A 17747-nucleotide genomic window follows, 5' to 3' on the forward strand; every position below is an offset into this window, starting at 1 on the left:
ATGTACTTTTCCCAGGATGACAAGGTACTAGTTTAGTGAGTCTGGTGTGGAACGCTGCCCAGAATGATCCAGTTTTAGCCAAGTGGTGAACTTAGTTCTGAGAGGGAGAACCAGTCATAGTAAGTGGCTAGAATTACTTTCTTACCTGTCCAGCATGTGTGAAGTTTCCGTATCGGACGGGTGTTTAATGTGGGGAATGAAAGTACACCAAGGACACCTGGGAATGGATGAAGGAGAGAGCCAGGAGCTACTCTTGATGGCTAAATGTGGAGTGCCAGATTGAGGAGAAAGCGGAATCATGTGAACCCTGTGCATTATTAAGGGAAGCGTCACTGTTGTTGCCCTTTAAACTATGGGAAAGATCCCAATCACTGTGGCAGCAAATTCATGTCAATTTTGCGGGACCAGTAGAGGAACAGATGCTCAGTAGTAGTCGGTGATGCCCACACGAATTGACCCGAGGTGGCAGTTATGAAGTTGGTCTCATCAGAAGCAATGACAAACCCTTTAGTTGAAATATTTGCCAGATTCAGGAACCTTGAACAAGTTGTGAGTGACAATGGTCCACAGTTTGTGGCAAATGAGATTGAGGAGGATGTGGGATCAGCTCCATATCACTCTGCGATGAACGAGTAGGCAGAAAGGTTTTTACAAACCCTGAAGCAGGCCATAAAGAGCTCACAAGGAGAGGGGTTGCTAGCATGGTGAATCAGCAAGTTCCTCAGCATGTAGTGAGGCACCAGTGTCCTTAATGTTCAAACATTATCTGAGAACCATGTTTGACTTAGTGTGGCTGGAAGAGATCAGAGAGGTGGTAGAGAGAAATCAAGAAGGAGAGGTGGTCAGTAGGACGGGAACCTTACGGTTAAGGGTGTTCCAAAGAAGAGAGACTGTGTTGGTTCAGAATCATACATGTTGTGAAAAATGGATTGCAGTGATAATGGAAGCTCAAATAGGAACCTTGTCATATATGGTGTAGACTAGGGGTGAACTGGTCTGGAGGAGACACGCAGACCAGCTGGTCGCTGCACCTATTGAATTGAATATAGAATAACATTACTTATCTGAAAACCCAATCGACATGAAAACGCAGCTTAATGATGCAGTTTGAAATACTTGCAACGTCCCCATAAACTATACCTTAGCAAAAAAATTGTAAAAATCAAATACAGGTTCCTACAGGAGAGATGTCAGAGAGAGTGAGGATCAGCATGGAGCTGTTTCTTTGACAAGCAAAAACTGACCAGCAGCTGCAAAACAGGGAGACTGCTAAAACCAAAGCAAACTAGAAAAAAGGCTGACCTGGGAGAACTGGCCACTCTCATTGTACAAGTGTTCGCTTTAAAACTTAAAAGCTACTTTAAGTAAATAAACGCAGACATATTGGGACCTCTGTCTCAACACTTAAAAGACATTTGGATAGATACAGGAATAGGAAAGGTTTGAGGACAAGTTTAGTTCGGGATTGTGTTCAGCATGGACTGGTTGGAACGAAGGGTCTGTTTCCATGCGGTATGACTCTATGACTCTGCAAAAAAAACCCATAACCTTGTTAAAGGAACAGCATTGTTTCATCTGGGAGACTACACCAGGAAAAGCTGGGACTAAGGGACAAGTCTTCCAGAAACTCCCATCCCTCTGACAGACTATTCATGTTGATGCAGACTACAGAAGGCGTGGCAGGGAAGGAAGGATTGTGGTTGTTCTTCCATGTTTTCCATGCTTTTGTAAATATTCCTGATTACATACATTTGTTGGTTATAATGCCTATATAATATTTATCATCGTATATATGTTCATTAAGGGGAGTTTTTGCAATAAATGAGAAGGGGTGTTATGCATGTAGTTGGCAATGCTTGTTGCTCCTTTCAGAGATCTGGTCAGATGCCTTGGGCGGGGGTGGGGGGGGGGTGGGGGTGGGGAGCAGGGGTGGTGGTGGGGAGGGGAGAGAGCAATGAAGATTGGGCAGGTGTCTATGACCTATTGTGTAGCTGTAAAGATGTCAAATAAACTGCTCCTGCTTCAAATTTCAATAGCCCTACCTTGTGGCCCTGCTATTCTTCATGATTTTACCCAGACATATCAAATAGGAGCTGAAATCACTTTGTGTCTTTGTTTATGTTCAAAGATGCTGAATTTGATTTAATTTCAGGCTGTTGTAACAGTATTGTCAGAAACTATTTTCTTATTTTCAAGTTGTAAATCATTCTGCCTGATCATTAGGAAATGATACAATTGAATAATGGAAGTAAACAGGATTAGAAGGGTCCAAGACAGGGTCACAATCAGAATACAGGTCTTGGCCTGACATTGATTCTTGAATTCTAGTTTTTGAAAAGCACATTGCCAATCCCAGCTTGTTGAATGCTAATCACATGTAAGACAAATAAAACAATGTTGTAGAACTGTGGGTTAGGGAATATCATTTTTCACATAGATAGATGTAGATCTTGGGGCTTGAGAGACCAAAGGGAATGGTGAAAAAGTGGGGACAGGTTACTGAGTTGGATGATCAGCTGAAGTTATATTGGAAGGTGGCACAATCTTGAAGCATCGAATAGCCTAAATCTTCCCCTATTTTTGATGTTTTTATGTGTGCACTGAGTGCTACAAGATCATAAGTATCATTTTTTATTGCAGACCTATATAGATATAGGTTTATTTACTACTGTCACTTGTACCTGTATAGTGAAAAGTGAATAATGGTGTCGTGTTCCAGCACCATCTTGGATTACAAAACAAATTACAGAATAAATTATATAAATGGTAAAATACTGGATAAATTAATATTAAATTGATATTATTACAACTGAATAAACTTTAAGAGTTCATCTTTCCCTCTCTGTCGACTTCACCATCACTTTTCCTCCAGTTGCTGTTGTCTAGTATCATCCCCTGGGTCCTGGCAATGTGCCCCTTTTCTGCCACCAACAGCACTGTCACTTCCACATCCACTGCTTCCAAACAGGAGATGGTCATGCTGCACGGGTCTCACACCTCTGAAACCAGACATCAACTGACAGGTCTGGTTCCGAGTTATCCAGTGGAGTTTTGGCTTGTCATTCCAGCTGGTCCCATCTCTCTTGATGGTTTCTTTCTGTCTCTGTCTCCCATCCAGAACAAAGCCTGCTCCAGGGGCAGAATAGCTGCTTTGGGGAGGCTCTAGTCAGATCCATTGCAAGTGTCCTATAGTAATGGCTACACATGGGAAGAGGAATTTAAATTTTTGCCTCCCATTTTATCCTATAGAGTGGCCAAGAACAAATTCACATTATTAGTTTTAGCTTCCAATTTTGGCAGCAAAAGGAAAAATATTCACTTGTATGATAAGTAAGACACCTACCCAACACGTGTGTGGTTGCTTAAAAGCAGACGATAAGGTATAGGCATTATCAAATGCAAATATATTAATTGGCACATGTTCCACTGACTTGCACCAGATCTTGAGTTGCTGATCCAGTAAAGAAGCTCCTGAAGGGAAGCTTAAATGAAAGCTTAGTTGGCTAGATGGCTAGCGTGCAATCGAAATTTCCTCCACTAGTGCAGGTTCAATTCCCTTACTGGCTGAGGTGTCCATCAAAGTCCCACCTTCTTGATCTTACCCTTCACTTGAGGTGTGGTGACTCTCAGGTTAAGCTCACCACCAGTTGTCTCTCTTTCTAATGAGAGACCACCACTATGGTGCTCCAGGACTATGGGTACTTTACCAATCTTGTTAGTAAAATAGTTTCAGATAACTTTGAAACACATTTTGAAGGTATATACTATGACTGTATGTGCTATCAGTAGATCCCTAAGTAGTAGTGGTCAGGTGTTCAATGCCAGGGTAGATGATAGAGTCAGAAAATTTCAATACACTTAAAGAAAAGGTGAACAGGCATTTGCAGTACAATAGTCCCCAGGACTGTGTTTTCTTTTATTCACCCACAGGCTGTAGGCATCTCTGGCTTAGCTAGCATTTATTGCCCAGAAGGGGTTTAAGAGTCAACCATCTTGCTATAGGTCTGAAGGTACATTTGGGTCAGACCAGGTAAGGATGGCAGTTTTCTTACCTAAAGGGAATTCGTGAACCAGATGGGTTTTTCTGACAATCAACAATAGATTTGTAGTCATCATTAGACTCTAATTTCCAAGTTTTCTTTTTAGTGAATTTAAATTCCACTAACTGTCATGATAGGATTTGAACTCGGGGTCCCAGAACATTAGCTGAGTTTGCCACTAGACCATTGACTCTGCTATTAAAGCAGGAAAATTTAGATTTGGTAGATAATTAATTTCTGACCAACACCGCACACAATGGACACATCTTACTGTATATTTTCTAGACCTCTATAAATGTGTCATCATTCAACTTGCTTATGAATGTTTTTTATGGCCTTCACCCAATTAATTTTGAAAGTTAATTCATTGTTTATTCTCATAAAATCAGATGTAGACTTGATTAATTTGTTCTTAAGATACTCTGTAATTGCAGAAAATTGGCAATTGGATTTCTTGCTGTTGACAGAATATTCATCCATGTGAAACAGTTTTCATTCCTGTGGTAGTTTAACAGATAGTTAAATGGTTCATTGAAGATCATGAACTTATTTATTTGGATTGTTTCGCAAAGCCAAATGATTACCTAATTTGCTGAGTTTAAGGAAATCACTGCACTGTTCGGTCTATACAGGGGACACTCCTCAGTAATGTGCATATTGCTTGTGCATAAAGGCTTTGCACTGAGGCCACAAGCATAGAGATTTCTTGCAGGGACCTTGATATATCCTGAATCTGTTCAGCAAGGATCACTCTCTTGCCATGGGAATTCAAAGCCTCCTATTTGACAGATAGCACGTACCCTGATTAATTTGCTCACGGCTTTCCCTGTTTCTCACTGCTTGATCCAAAGATGTTTGCTGGCAGGTGTTGCTCAGGAAGGTTGCTCCATACGAAGCACCGAGATGGAAGGCAAGTAACAGTGGGGTGAATTGGCCATCATGGAATAACTAAGTAAGATTCAGTATATAAGAAAAAATTACTGCCAATACTGGAAAACAACAAATGCTGGAGATCACAGCTGGTCAGATAGCAACCATGGAAAGACAGCTAGCTAATGTTTCGAGTCTAGATGACTGTTCATCAGAGCTGAAGTGAAGTGAGGAAGACACGACATTTATGCTATAGTTTGGAGGGGATGGTATGGTGCAGTGGATATAGCGTGCTGGTGGAAAGAAATGTTGCCAGTTCAAATTAAGTGATTTCATTTATGCTTGAGTGTCCACTGAAAGAGTCAGCTTTTCCCACTGTTGACTTGAATTCCAAAAGAGTTCAGGTAGCTTGTTGTTGGATATTCATTGAAGGGGGTTATGTTGACAGCTGTCATGGCTGTTATATTAGGAAGCCCAATTTCCTTAGAGTGAACTCAGACTGTTAGAAAAGGCTTTTAAAAAGCCTTGTAAGCCTTGTGGTTCTGTGAAGCACCTTTAGACATTTACAATACTAACCACCAACTTGCAAAGTTACAAATTAAGAGCAGAAGTAGGCTATTCTGCCCTTCAAATCTGCTTCCCCATTCATTTTGTAGATATGATTTCTTTGAAGTATTAGTTAAAGTTTCTACGTGACCTGTGAGATTTTGTCACATATTCCTCAATGGTGTTGTCAAGCTTGGAGCAAAATGTAAAAAAACAAAACTTATGTATGCTGTGTTTGAATAATTCCAAATAAAATATCCACATATGGAATTATAAAATTGTAGAATGGTTACTTTAGGTCAAGCTCACTCAGCTCATCAAGCACATACCAGCTCACTGCAAACAGGAATCAGTTACACCCACTCCCGGCCCTTTTCTGCATTACCCTCCAAATGTTCTCCCTTCAGGTGGCTTATTCGGTTCTTTTTTGAATTCACCTCTAGCACATTCAGGCAACACATCCCCATCCTAACAATGCAGAGTGTAAACAAGTTATTGATTCATTGGTTTTCACATCTTATTCTTTGTCTTCTGGTTCATGAGCCTTCCACAATGGAATAGATACTATCTACTCTTTTTGGACCCCTCAAGCATCTGCACACTTCTATCCAATCTCCTCTCAGCGTTCTCTCTGCTGAGGATATCAATTCCAGTTTCTCTAATTTATCCACATGAACACTCATTTCCTAAATCATTCTCAGAAATATTTACTTCATCCTCTCTGAAGTCTTTATGTCTTTCCTCAAGTGAGCTTCCAAGAATTGGACACAATTTTCAAGCTGAGGGGCATACCAGAGTTTGAAAAAAGCTCAGTATAACCGTCTTGCTTTTACATTTGGCCCAATATGCTTTATTAACCACTTTCTCAAATCTTCATTGATTTGTGCAGATACACTCAAGGTCTGTTTGTTTCGGCACTTCCTTTAAAATTCTGGTTGCTATTATTTCTCTTTGCTCATCTTCCAAAATGTATTGCTTCACACTTTGTTAAATTTTGTCTGTTACTGCCTTCCACTTCCCAAAGAGACAGTTTGTCCCTTTGTCAATATCCTCCTCACAGTTTATAATACTCACAAGCTTTCTGCCATCTACAACTTTTGAAATTGTGCTTTCTCGACCTAAATCTAAGCCCTTAGTATAAATACAAAATAAAGGACTGTTTCAGGATCCCTGATTCATATGATTCTGGAGGGACACCTCCAAATTTTTATACTCCCAGTTGAGGAAGAAGGAACTCCATCTTTGTTCAACTACCTCCCAACTCAATTGGTTACAGCAAGTCTTGTTTAACCCAAAAGATCCCTTCTGTTATGGACCAGGCCGGACCTCCTCAAAACGTTTTAAGAAGGTAGTCCAGAACCTAGCTTTTCCAGTTGTTTTAAGCAGCTTTAAGGTGAATATTCCAGGAATGATGCAGCTGGTCAAACCACTTGGTTTTTAACAAAACTAAGTTTATTTACACATGAACAAAAGAAAACCAAATTTAGAATAACATTATTTGAAAACCTAAACGTTGTGAAAACGCAACTTAACAAAGAGTTGTTCTGATTTTTTTTAAGATTAGCTTCCATACAGTGTGGAAACAGGCCCTTTGGCCCAACCAGTCCACACCGATCCTCCGAAGAGTAACCCACCCAGACCCATTTCCCTCTGACTAATGCACCGAATGCTATGGACAATTTAGCATGGCCAATTCACTTGACCTGCACATCTTTGGACTGTGGGAGGAAACCAGACCACCCAGAGGAAACCCACGCAGATACAGGGAGAATGTATAAACTCCACATAGATAGTCGCCTGAGGCTGGAGTCAAACCTGGGACCGTGATGCTGTGAGGCAACAGTACTAACCACTGAGCCACCGGGCTGGCCCTGCAACACCCCATAAATACACCATTTGGCAAAAAGGTAAATTCAAACACAGGTTCTTACACAAGAGAGATGTCAGAGAGAGAGAGGATCAGCGTGAAGCTGTTTCTTTGGGATCCCAGCTAAAATGAACACAAAACTTGAAAAAATTCTGATAAATGTTGCAAAGATTCCTTCCATGTGTGACTAAAAATCACTAGGTCATCAATATAAACTACACAATTGGGTAATCTGGAAATTTTCTTTTGGGTTAGTCTCTGAAATGCTGCTGGCACATTTTTCATACCAAATGGCATGACTTTAAATTGATACAGTCCATTCAGCGTTGAGAAAGCCAAAATTGTCTTTGCTCTTTCTGACAAAGGTATCTGCAAGTATCCTATGAAAAAGTCCAAATTAGAAATAAAGTTACTTGTCCCACCTTTTCAACACAGTCTTCCAAACGTGGAATTGGATATGCATCAGTCTTAGTAACAACATTGACTTTGCGATAGTCCACACATAACCATTGAGTACCATCTGGTTTTGGCACCAGTACTATGGGTGAGCTCCAGTCACTGTATCTCACTTAGACCACGTTGTCTTGGAGCATATATTCAATCTCTTTTTGAATCTATGCAACATTAGAGGGTTAAGCCTGTAAAGATATTCCTTAATCAGAACAGCATTTCCTATATCTGCATCATACATAATTAGGTTAGCACTTCCCAGTTTATTTCCACATATCTCCCCATGTGATAGCAATAACTCTTTCAGGTCACTTTAATTTATTCTGGAAGGTGACTCAAACATTTATTCCAATTTTTGACAACTTGTTCATTGTCCAATTTAATTTGCGGAATATCCAATTCAGAATCCTCTGAACTTGTTTCTTCACTCTGTGTTGTAACCAAAAACACAGTCTCCTTTTGGTTTCCTTCCCTGTCAAAGTACCTTTTGAGCATATTCGCATGGCACACTTTGTGAGATTTATTTCTATCTGGAGTCCTTATCAAGTAGTTTACCTCATTCAATCTCCTTTCGATTTGATAAGGTCCACTAAACCTTGCTTTTAAAGGTTCACCTACCACTGGAAGAATCACTAACACTTTATCTCCGATAGCAAAATTGTGAGTTTATGATTTCTTGTCTGCTACCTCTTTCATTGTATGTTGCAATACTTTTAAATACTTTTTAGCCAACTCCCCTGCTCCATTTAACTGTTCCCTGAAGTTTGACACAGAGTCCAAATATGTGGTCTCTGAATTATTACTTAGCAATTTCTCACTAAACAAGTTTAATGGCCCTCTCACTTCTTCCCCCAAAACTAATTCAAATGGACTGAATTTGGTTGATTCATTTGGTGTATCCCTGATGGCAAAAAGTATAAACAGAATTCCTTTATCCCAATCATCTAGTCTTGACTGTAAGCCCTCAACATGGTCTTTAATGTCTGATGCCACCTTTTTAGCGCTCCCTGCGATTCTGGGTGGTAAGCAGTAGATTTGAATTGCTTTATTCCTAAGCTGTCCAAACCTCCTTGAATAATTTTGATGTAAAGTTTGACCCTTGTTCTGATTGTATCTCTGTGAGTAATCCATATCTAGTTAAAAATTTGATTAATTCCACTACAAGCTTTGTGTATTGTGTAATGGAATGGCCTCTGGAAATCTAGTGGACACATCCATTATTGTTAACAAATACTAATTTCCACTTTTTGTTTGAGGTAGGGATCCTATGCAATCAATTAAGACTCTTGTAAAAGGTTCCTTAAATGAAGGAATAGGTATTAAAAGTGTGGGTTTTATGACTGGCTGTGGTTTTCCAATTCCCTGACATGTATGACATATCTGGCAAAATTCAACTCATCCTTGTACAGTCCAGGCCAGTAAAAATGTTTTTGAATCTTATATTGAGTTTTTCTCACTCCTAAATGACCTCATACTGGTAGTTCATGTGCCACCCACAACACCTCCTATTATGACCCACTGGCAATGTGACTTGATGAACTTCAACCCATTTCTCATCTGCCTGAATGTGATGGTTTCCATTTCTTGATTAAGACATCATTTTTAAGATATGAAAAGTGTGGCATTGGAAAAGCACAACTGGTCAGGCAGCATCTGAGGAGCAGAAGAATCCACATATTGGGCATTTTTAAGATAGTAGCATTTAGGGATACATTTGAATTCTTTTTCTGTGTATGCTTTTTGATACAATTACTTTAGTTTTGCGTCTTTCTGTTGTAACTCAGTTACCTTTCTTTGAGCCAAATATGTCTACTTTGTCAACCATCTGCTCTTGGTTTTTCTCAACATTTGATCAAACATGGTCTCTGATAATCCCATTTCAACTGTATTATCTGAACTTTTTGATTTCTCCTGTTTCAACTGGTGACTTTGTGACCTTGTTACCACACAGTCAGGAAAGATCCCAAGATATGTTTCCTGTTATTACTCAGTTGCCTGATTTTCTACTGGTGTTTCAACCACAGTAGGCAGCACTCCTACCTGTGAACCAGCTATACCATTAGCAAGGACAATTTATATTCCTGGAGCTGAGAGTTTGTCCAGTAGTCCTACCATAACTTTTCCACTCTTCACTGTACACTATAACTTCACTCTACATATGAGCGTTTCTTGTCTCACTGTGAATTCTTGTTACTAGCACTTTTTCTGGCAATAGTCCTTCAGGGGTACATATTTCCTAATCTTTCAACATCAAACATTGAGAGGATACTGTATTTCTTAATATTGTAACCTCTTTACATGTTGTTCCTAGCCTATGCGAGTATCCTTTACCTTTTTCGTTATAGTTTAAGAAGATGTGGCACTTGCCCCTTAACCAACCTCCGACCAGATTATACATTCTAGTGCAGCTTTTTCACCTCCACTGTGCTTTCTGATAACATTTTGACAAAATTCACAGGCTTATCCTGTTTTCCTACATCTGGCTTTTTCTAACCCATCAACACTGTGATTTCACGTGACTTACTTTATTGCAGCGAAAACACTGGAGCCTTTTAACTTCTCTTTCCCCTTCAACAGTTTCCTTTTTACCCTGTGGTAAGTTATCCTTATGATCATCACCAAGTTCTACTTTTTCCTTACCACCTAAGGATTTAGCTTTCCCCAACTTCTATCTCTCACGGATTGAAATTCATGTTGGAAGCTAAACTTTGACTTATGAACTATTTCATAATCATCAGCCATTTCAGCTGCTAATTTTGCTGTTTTAATTCTCTGCTCTCCTTGAAAGTGGAATTGCAGGTAGATAGGATAGTCATGTTGCGGCTGTACAGGACATTGGTTAGGCCACTGTTGGAATATTGTGGGCAATTCTGGTCTCCTTCCTATTGGAAAGATGTTGTGAAACTTGAAAGGGTTCAGAAAAGATTTACAAAGATATTGCTAGGGTTGGAGGATTTGAGCTATAGGGAGAGGTTGAATAGGCTAGGGCTGTTTTCCCTGGAGCATCAGAGGCTGAGGGGTGACCTTATAGAGGTTTATAAAATCATGAGGGGCATGGATAGCATAAATAAAGTCTTTTCCCTGGAGTGGGGGAATTCAGAATCAGAGGGCATAGGTTTAGGGTGAGAGGGGCAAGATATAAAAGAGACCTAAGGGACAACCTTTTCATGCAGAGGGTGGTATGTGTATGGAATGAGCTGCCAGAGGAAGTGGTGGAGGCTAGTACAATTGCAATATTTAAAAGGCATTTGGATGGGAATATGAATAGGAAGAGTTTAGAGGGATGTGGGCCAGGTGCTGACAGGTGGGACTAGATTGGGTTGGGATATCTGATTGGCATGGACAAGTTGGACCGAAGTGTCTGTTTTCGTGCCGTATATCTCTATGACTCTATAACTCTATGAGTGCTCACGACCTTTGTAGGTGAATTTTTGAACTCCTTCAAAATAATCATCTCTTTAAGAACGTGATAGGTTTGCTCTATTTTTAATGCCCTTATCCACCCATCAAAATTACTTTGTTTAATCCTTTCAAATTCAATGTAGGTTTGACCAGGGTCCCTTCTTAGATTTTTGAAATGTTGCTTGTAGGCTTCTGGCACAAGCTCATATACACTTATAATGGCTTTGTTCACCTCCTCATATGCCCCAGATACTTCCTCTGATAGAGATGCAAATACCTCACTAGCTCCACCTACAAGTTTTGTTGGGATCAACAAAACCCACATAGTCACTGGCCACTGCATTTATTTATCCACCTTCTCAAATGAGATGAAAACGGCCTCTACATCCTTTTCATCAAATTTAGGCAATATGTGAATATATTTAAACAGATGCCCACCATGTCTTTGCTTACCATGGGTTTGCTCATCCTCACTAAGCTTAACTTCAGCATCCAACACCATCCTTTTAAGCTGACTTTCCTAAGTGCCAGTTTATCAAGTTCAAACTTCCTCTTTCTTCCTTTCCTCTCTCAACTTTTCTCTTTCTCTCTCTCCTTTTCTTTTTGTTCTGCTAGAGTGATTCTGTCCTTTTTTTGTTCTGCTAGAGGATTTCGTTCTTTTTCTCTTTCCTCTGCTGTTAATCATAACTCAAACATTTTCATTTCTTTTTCTCTCTCTTTCTCTTTTGCCTTTTACTCAAGCTGTTCCATTTTCAATTGAATTTTAGCCATCTCTAAAGATTCCGACAGTGTTTCCAGCAAATATAAATGCTGAGTTATTGCTGCAATTATTTCTCCCTTTCTTGTAGAAAAAGGCAGTTCCAACTCCAGCTTAACTACCAATTCAAGCAGCTTTGCTTTGCTCACCTTTTGTAAAACCGCCAAGGTCACTTCTTCCAACACCAGAACATTCTTAGTGACTGAAAAATCCATTACTATACCAAGCGCTGTTTAAACCCATCAAATTCAACACCCGAACAAAAGACACTAGCACCTACCACTCGCTGCCTTTGAGTCCAACAACCCTAATCCTAAATCAGAACTGTATAACAAATCCTGCAAAGAGCCCTCAATCTTTAATGGACCAGGACAGACTCCCTCAAAATATTTGAAGTTGGCCTGTTTCATTTCTGATGGCGGATTTGCTGACTTGCCTTAGCATTTTGGCATTTATCGCTAAAGGAAAAGAATGATGTTCCCCTAACTTGAGGAGGAGTGTAATTGGATTTGAGGCAGTTGAGAGGAAGTTCTTATGATTGATTCCAAAGATGAGGAGTGTGTCTTATGAATAGAGATTGAGCAATTTAGACTTACGCTGTCTGGAGTTTAGAAGAATGAGAGGAGATCTAATTGAAGTATATAAGATGCGAAAGAGGATTGACAAAATAGATATAGATAGGATGCCTCATATGAGGAAATAATCTAGAACAAGAGATCATAGTTTTAGGATAATGAGTAGCAAATTTAAAACAGAGATGAGGAGACATTACTCCTCTCAAAGGGTCATGAATTGGTGAAATGCACCATCTCAGAATATGGTGGATGCTGGAACAGGGAATAAATTTAAGGAGGAAATGGACAGATTTTTAATTAGTAATGGGTTGGAGGTTTATGGAAGGTGGGCAGAAAAGTGAAGTTGAGGGATGAAACAAAATCTGCCATGATCTTAGTGGATGACGGAGGAGGCTCAAGGGGCTGCATTGTCAACTCCTGCTCCTAGCTCGTAATACTTAGGCACTGATCTTCATCAAGCAGCGGGTGAGAGACACTTCTGTTCTACTTATCTAAGGATCACAAATGAATGTTCCTCAGTTGTGACTTTTTCAGACCTGTAGAACTAAAACCCAGATGAGCACACCATGATCTGCGTCTCCGTTGATTTTTAAAAAAAATTATTATTTGTGTATTTCCACTTAGAGATTTCTTCTACCTCCCTTAATGTCCACAGTCTTGGATGTTACTCAAAGAAAATGGTTTCTGGTAGGTGCAAATGAGCCTCCATTGTCTCAGCAACTACAGGAGATCAGATTTCAGTTTGCATTGCATCTCTTCATTTTAATTGTTTGAAGTCCCTTGTCATCCTCTGAATGTGATATTCAATTGTCCAACTCTGGTTTGAGTATAATCCCCACAGGACTTTTTTCTAAATAGTCACTGAATTTCATTCTCAAAATTTACATCCACAGTAATCTTTGGTTTCTATGCTTTTATTTTTTCAATAAATAAAAACCCTGTCATACTTAAACAGTCCAATAATTCCTTAAGTAAATCAGGGTTGTAATCCACTGTCATGATAACACCAATTTGTGAAGAGCTTCAGTGTAAACATTCCTTCAGACTGAGAAACAGCCAATCACTCAAACAACTTTGTACATGTGCTATCCTTTTATTTCATGAGCACCCAAACTGATGGCATACCTAATACAGGCTCCTTTAGCAAGAAAATGAATTCTAGAGTACTTGTAATCATGCTGCATAATGCACAATATTCATATCCTGTCAAAGATAAAACGAGTGGACTTATTGTTTCAATGTTATCTCATTGCCAAGGTGTCACGATATGAAAAATGGTTACTTGCCAGCATGCAGAGATAAATACACATCTCTGAAGACAAAATGGTTTAATAGATAGCTATTTGACAGATTTGCTAAATCTATCATTTGGAAGACAATCTATAAGAAATCCACATCCCCAATGTAATTATGAAGCAAGCATTGCAAGATTTATAATGCCCACAGGATACAAAACTGGATCTGTTAAAAACAATGAGTTTGTCTTCCATTTTTTATGATTATACATCACCCCAATAATAACAAGATGGATCAGAAAATAAGGCTTCCTCTTTCATCACTGAGATAAATACTAACCATGCCATAATCTTCATTGTGAAGACTAAGAATTTGCAATTATTCCAAATCATGTGCAAAAACTTTATTTTATGAATGGATGTTTCCGTATTCGCCATTTAGTTTAATGCCAACCCTAAAGATTGTGATGCACGGTTTATTTATATCTATTTATTAGTAAAGACATGTTTGTATCCATTATAAATAGAAAGGTTAGGATATTAATGGGTGGAATATGACCTTTCCCAATTTTGTAGCAAGAAGAGAAAAGCACTATATCATTTAAATGGAGAGAGATTGCAGATTTCAGTAATGTGGAGGGATTTGGTATCTTGATACATTGATCACATGATGTTAGTATGGACGTCATGAACAGAGAGATATGTGGAATATTTTGGTTTATTACAAGGGAAATGGAGCATTAAAATCGGGATGTTTTGCTGCAGCTTTCCAAGATATTAGTAAGAACACATCTACAGTACTGAGTATAGTTTTGGTATCCTTATTTCAAAAAAGTGATAACATTGCTTTTGGTGCAGATCATTCTTGGGAAAGTGTTATCTGATGAATAAAGGATGAACGGGCTATGCCTATGTTTAAGTACAGCAGAAGGTGGACTTCTCTCCCCTAGTAAGCAGTGGAGTAAGAAGCACATGTAGTGATCTTTATACTAATTCAAGATTCACTTTGATTAATTTTTGATAGACAAGAGAATTGAGTGTTAAGGGAGGCAGCGTTGAAGAGTGTGGTGCTGGAAAAACACTGGCAGTCAGGCAGCATCTGAGGAGCAGGACAATCGACGTTTTGAGCATAAGCCCTTCATCAGTAATGAGGCTTGTGGCGCAAGGGGGCTGAGAGATAAATGGGAGGGAGGTTGGAGCTGGGGGGAAGGTAGCCTGGAATGCGATAGATAGATTGGTGGGCGGCACAGTGGCACAGTGGTTACCACTGCTGCCTCACAGCGCCAGAGACCCGGGTTCAATTCCCGCCTCAGGCGACTGACTGTGTGGAGTTTGCACATTCTCCCCGTGTCTGCGTGGGTTTCTTCCGGGTGCTCCGGTTTCCTCCCACAGTCCAAAAATGTGCAGGTTAGGTGAATTGGCCATGCTAAATTGCCCGTAGTGTTAGGTGCAGGGTAAATGTAGGGGAATGGGTGTGGGTGGGTGCGCTTCGGCGGGTCGGTCTGGACTTGTTGGGCTGAAGGGCCTGTTTCCACGCTGTAAGAAATCTAATCTAATCTAATAAATATGGGGGTGAAGGTGATAGGTTGGAGTGGAGGATGGGCCACATAGGTGGGAAGGAAGATGGACAGATAGGATAGTTTAAGTGGCTGGTGATGAGTTGGAAGATTGGATCTGGGATAAAGTGGGGGGAGGGGAAATGAGGAAACTAATAAAAGCCACATTGAACTCATGTGGTTGCAGGGTCCCAAGGCAGAAGATGAGGTGTTCCTCTTCCAGGTGTTGGGTGGTTAGGGTTTGGCAGTGGATACGATCCAGGACTTGCATGCCCTTGGTGGAGTAGGAGGGAGAGTTAAAATGTTTGGCCACCGGTCAGTGGGTTTGTTTCATGCATGTGTCCCAGAGGTGTTCTCTGAAACATTCCGCAAGTTGGCATCCAGTCTCCCCAATGTAAGGGAGACTACATTGGGAGCAATGGACACAGTCAATGACATGTGTGGAAGGCTTCTTTGGGGCCTTGGTTGGTGGTGAGGGGGGAGGTGTGGGCACAGGTTTTTCAATTTCTGCAGTGGCAGGGCAGGGTGGGTTGGTGGGGCGTGGAGCTAACAAAGGAGTCACGGAGGGAATGATCTCTCTGGAACACAGATAGGGGTGGGGAGGGAAATATATGGTGGTGGGGCCTGTTTTTAGGTGACAGAAATGGTGGAGAATGATGCTGCATATCCAGAGGTTGGTGGGGTTGACAGTGAGGACCAGAGCGGTTCAGTCCTTACTGCAATTGAAGGGGTGGGGTTCAAGGACGGAGGTGTGAGAATTGGAGGAGATGCTCTGGAGGGCATCGTCGACCATGTGGGAGAGGAAATTGTAGTCTTCAAAGAAGGAGGTTTGGAGGAAGAAGGAAAAATTGTTGACGGTGAGGACCAGTTCAGCCAATTGAATGAGAGTGTCAGTGGAACAGTACTGGTTGGGACAGTGTTAGAGGAAGAAACGGAGGCCTTGGAGGATGGATGTGAACAGAGACTGGATATCCATAGTGAAGATGAGGCGTTGGGGTCCAGGCAAATGAAAGTCTTGGAGGAGGTGAAGGGCGTGCGTGGTGTCCCGAACGTAGATGAGGAGTACCCTTATCTCTGCAAATCTTGGCACCATCCTGTCTGGCTTGGTCCAGGAACTCCCTCCTACGTTCGGGACACCACCCACACCCTCCACCTTCTCCAGGACTTTCAATCCCATGGCACACAATGCCTCATTTTCACCATGGACATCCAGACCCTGTACACATCCATCCACCATGATGAAGGCCTCCAAGGCCTCCGTTTCTTCCTCTCATGCTGACCCAACTAGTACCCTTCCACCGACACCGTCATCTGCTTGGCTGAACTGGTCCTCACCCTCAATAATGTCTCTTTCCAATCTTCCCACTTCCTCCAGATCAAAAGGGCAGCCATGGGCACCTGCATGGGCCTCAGCTATGCCTGCCTCTTCATCAGGTACGTGGAACAGTTCTTCTTCCGCAGCTACACTGGCACCATGCCTCTGCTACCTCAATGATTGTATTGGCATCACCTCGTGCTCCCATGAGGAGATTGAACAGCTTATAACTTCACTACCACCTTCCTCCCTGACCTCAACTTCACCTGGACCACCTCGGACACATTTGTCTCTTTCCTTGACCTATCCATCTCCATACCTGTGGCTGATTAAACACAGGCATCCATTACAAACCCACTGACTCCCACAGCTATCTGGACTGCACCTCCTCCCACCCTGCCTCCTGTAAAAATGTTATCCCTTATTGGCAATTCCTCTGCCTCTGCCGCACCTTATCCCAGGATCAATTCCACCATAGAACATCCCAGACGGTCGCCTTCTTCAAGGACCGCAATTTCCAATGCATCTCCTCCACTTCCTGCACTTCCACTCTTAAATCCCACCCCTCTAATAAAACAAAGATAGAACCCCCTGGTCCTCACCCACCACTCCTCCAGCCTCCAGATAGATCGCATCATCTTCTGTCGTTTCCACCACCTACAAACAGGCCACATTGATCAGGAACATATTTCCCTCACCACCCATATCTGCGTTCTGGAGAGACCATTCCCTCTGTGACTCCCTTATTAGGTCCATGCAACCCCACCAACCCACCCTCCACACCCGGCACCTTCCCCTGCTACTGCAAGAAGTGCAAAAACCTGCGCCCACACCTCCTCCCTTACCTCCGTCCAAGGCTCCAAAGGATCCTTCTGCACCCAACAGAGATTTACCTGCACATCGACTGTATCTGTTGCTCCCAGTGTAGTCTCCTCTACATTAGGGAGACAGGATGCCAACTTACAGAACATTTCAGAGAACATCTCTGGGATACACACACTAAACAACCCTACTACCTGGTGGCTAAACACTTTAACTCCCCCTCCACTCCACCAAGGACATGGTAGTCCTGCGTCGCCTCCACTCTCAAACCCTAACCACCTGAAGCCTGGAGGAAGAACACCTCATCTTCAG

The sequence above is a fragment of the Chiloscyllium punctatum genome, chromosome 2, assembly GCF_047496795.1.
Source record: "Chiloscyllium punctatum isolate Juve2018m chromosome 2, sChiPun1.3, whole genome shotgun sequence".
NCBI classification, from domain to species: domain Eukaryota; kingdom Metazoa; phylum Chordata; class Chondrichthyes; order Orectolobiformes; family Hemiscylliidae; genus Chiloscyllium; species Chiloscyllium punctatum.